Source organism: Gossypium arboreum, chromosome 8, assembly GCF_025698485.1.
Source record: "Gossypium arboreum isolate Shixiya-1 chromosome 8, ASM2569848v2, whole genome shotgun sequence".
Classification (NCBI taxonomy): domain Eukaryota; kingdom Viridiplantae; phylum Streptophyta; class Magnoliopsida; order Malvales; family Malvaceae; genus Gossypium; species Gossypium arboreum.
This window is the reverse complement of record NC_069077.1, coordinates 40,013,783-40,017,844: the sequence shown is the minus strand read 5'-3', so window position 1 is coordinate 40,017,844 and position 4,062 is coordinate 40,013,783.

Below are 4,062 nucleotides of genomic sequence, written 5' to 3'. Positions count from 1 at the left end.
TTGCTGTTAGAACAAGGTACGATCATTATGAATTTTTAGTTATGCCATTTGAGTTAACAAATGCTCCTACTGTGTTTATGGATTTGATGAATTGCATATTTCGGCCACACTTGGATAAATTTGTTGTGGTATTTATAGATAACATCTTAATTTATTCGAAAGATGAGACAGCGCATGCCGAGCACTTGAAAATAGTTTTGCAAACTTTGAGAAATAAGCAGTTATATACCAAGTTTAGTAAAAGTGAATTTTGGCTTCAGGAAGTTGGATTTTTGGGTCACATTGTTTCAGGTGATGGTATACGGGTTGATCATAGTCAAATTTTGGCCATTGTTGATTGGAAACCACCGAAAAATGTAACCGAGGTTAGAAGTTTCTTGGGGCTAGCTGGGTATTATCGGCGGTTTGTAAATGGATTTTCTATAATTGCTTCTCCTATGACTAGACTACTCTGAAAGGATGTTAAATTTGAGTGGACAGAAGAATGTCAACAAAGTTTTGAAGAATTGAAAAAGTTATTAACTGAAGCACCAGTGTTGGTACAACCCGAATCAGGTAAAGAATTTGTGGTGTATAGTGATGCTTCTCGAAATGGCTTAGGATGTGTACTTATGCAAGAAGGAAAAATGGTGGCTTATGCTTCGAGGCAGTTAAAATCTCACGAGAGGAATTATCCGACTCATGATTTGGAGTTGGCTGCTATAGTGTTTGCTTTGAAGATTTGGTGACATTATCTATATGGTGAAAACTGTTGAGTATATATCGACCACAAAAGTCTTAAGTACTTGATGTCACAAAAATACTTGAATTTGAGACAGCGAAGATGGTTGGAGTTATTGAAAGATTACGAGCTTGTTATTGACTACCATCCGGGAAAAGCGAATCTGGTTGCCGATGCTTTAAGCAGAAAGTTGCTATTTGCTTTGAGAGCTATGAATACTCAGTTAAAGGTATCAGATGATGGTTTGATTCTAGCAGAGTGAAGAGCAAGACTGATGTTTTTACAAGAGATTTGTGAAGCTCAGAAAAGCGGTGAAGAATTGCAAGCCAAAAGAAAACAATGTGAGGTTGATACGAGGTTAGATTTCAGAATCGGTTTTGATGGTTGCTTGATGTTTAAAAATCGGATTTGTGTACCGAAAAATGATTAGTTGATTCAAAATATTTTGCATGAAGCACATAATGGTTGTTTGGCAGTTCACCCGGGCAGTACAAAAATGTATAATGACTTGAAGAAAATGTATTGGTGGAGTGGAATGAAAAGAGACATCTTCGGGTTTGTATCAAAGTGTTTAATTTGTCAACAAGTGAAAGCTGAACACCAAGTACCTTCGGGACTACTCCAGCCTATCATGGTTCCTAAATGGAAGTGGGATTGGATTACTATGGATTTTGTATCAGGGTTGTCGTTAACTTCGGGGAAGAAAGATGCCATCTGGGTAATAGTTGATAGACTGACTAAATCGGCTCATTTTATTCCAGTACGTATGGATTATTCTCTTAATAAGTTGGCTGAATTGTATATCAGTGAGATTGTTAGACTTCACGGAATACCTTTTTCAATCATTTTGGATAGAGATCCAAGATTTACTTCGCGATTTTGGCAAAAGTTGCAAGATGCATTAGGTACGAAGTTAAATTTTAGCACTGCCTTTCATCCACAAACTGATGGACAGTCAGAGAGAGTGATTTAGATTCTTGAAGACATGCTTAGATGTTGTGTATTGGAATTTCAAGGTAGTTGGGAAAGGTACTTACCATTAGTAGAATTTGCTTATAATAATAGTTATCAGACGAGTTTGAAGATGGCACCTTATGAAGCATTGTATGGTCGTAAATGTCGGACGCCATTGTATTGGATTGAACTCAAGGAAAATCAGATTTATGGTGTTGATCTAATAAAAGAAACTGAAGAAAAAGTGAAGGTGATTTGAGATTGTTTGAAAGCTGCTTCGGATAGACAGAAATCTTATGCGGATTTGAAAAGAAAGGAAATCAAGTTTCAAGTTGGTGATAAGGTATTTTTAAAAGTGTCACCATGGAAGAAAGTTCTTAGATTCAGTCGGAAAGGCAAGTTGAGTCCACGTTTCATCGGATCATATGAGGTAATTGAAAGAATTGGCTCGGTAGCATATCGGTTAGCATTACCATTGGAATTATAGAAAATGCATGATGTGTTCCACGTATCTATGCTACGTCGGTATTGTTCGGATCCTTCACATATAATTTCACCGACAGAAATTGAGTTACGACCGGATATGACTTACGAAGAAGAACCGATTAAGATTTTAGCTTGAGAGGTCAAGCAACTAAGAAATAAAAGTGTCTCTCTCGTGAAAGTATTGTGGCAAAAGCACAGGGTAGAAGAGACTACATGGGAACCTGAGGAAACAATGAGAAATCAATACCCACAGCTGTTTACTGATAAGATTTTCGAGGACGAAAATCCTTAAAGGGGGGAGAGTTGTAATATCCCGAATTAGGGCCTAATCAGAATAGTGGTTTCGTGACCACAAATCTGAGATAGAAATAATTATTTTATAATTATTTTGAGGTTTATGATATGATTACATGATTGTGTGAAAATTTCGTGACGAAATTCTATGCATAAAGTGCTTAAGTTGAGACTAGGGACTAAATCGAATAATTTGCAAAACTTGTATTCTAGAAGTTTTTAGTACGAAATTGCTTTGGAATATTAATGAGGAGGTCTTAAATATCAATTTGACTAATTTTTAAAATTTTGGACAAAAATGGGCTTGTACATGAAAATTTTCAAAGAAAGGTATTAAGGGTATTTTAGTCATTTTGTAATTAAAATTAATTAAAAGGGAAATTAAGGCCAAAATGTGTTCATCTTCATCAAGCCTTGGCCGAATCTTACCTCTCTTCATAGCTAGGGTTTATTCAACTTCCAAGCTTCATAGTAAGTGATTTCAAGCCCCGTTTTTAATGATTTTCATGTTTTTTGAATCCCGATAGCTCGATTTAGCTTATTCTAGTAATAAGTCAACCTAGGGTTCATATTTGAAAAAATACCCATAGGTGAAATTTGTGTATTGTGTTTTATGATATAATATAAGGTTTTTTAAATTATGTTAGACAACTTGTGCTACTCAGTTTTAAGTGAAAACGAGTAAAAGGGCTTAATCGATAAAAATACCTAATATTCATAAGTACATGTTAGAGTGTGAATTTGATGTATCCATAGAAGGGAAAAATGATCAGCATGTCATAAAACATAAGAAAATAGGATGAGGTTTAATTTACGAGCCTTGGAGAAAAAGTGTAAATATGTGAAAGTTTAGGGGCAAAATGGTAATTTTTTCAAAGTTTGTATTAGGGGCTGTTTTGATGAATGTATGTATTAGATAAAATTAATTTGGTATTATAGATCAAGAGAAACAAGATTGAAGTCGTGATCGTGGGAAAAACAAAGTTTACAAGGAATAGGCTCGATTGCTAATATTTTGTATCGAGGTAAGTTCATGTGTAAATAAGGTAACATAATTTTTATTTTAAGTGATTTAATGATATTTATATGATATTATACTTATTATCATTAAATATTATGCTTTGTGAATTAGTATTTGGTAATATGCAAATTGTGTGAACAACTTGATAAATATGAGATGCTAGCAATTATCGATTTCTATTTTTCGAAGAAGACGATTAAAATGTGTAATTGAGAAGAATCCCGTTTGAACCTTGGGAATAGATTAGGGTACAAGTGAAATGTCACTAGGATGGTTGAGTTTCAAACTCGTTGAGTTGAGTCCGAGTTCGTGAGATGTTACTAGGCTTCCGAGCTCGTTGAGTTGAGTCTGAGTTCACTTATGGATGCGAACGCCCGAGCTTGTTGAGTTGGGTCCGAGTTCGTTTATGGCCAGGTTACATGGTAGCTTGGCTACATAGATTCAAAAGCTGTTGAGCTTGTTCAGTTATGAGTATAGCACTTATGTGTACATTATCCGCGTATTCGAAATTATATTCCTATGTGCTCAACGGGAGAATCCTAAGAGAATATTGAGGATGCTTAAAGATTCGATGATGAATGTGTTG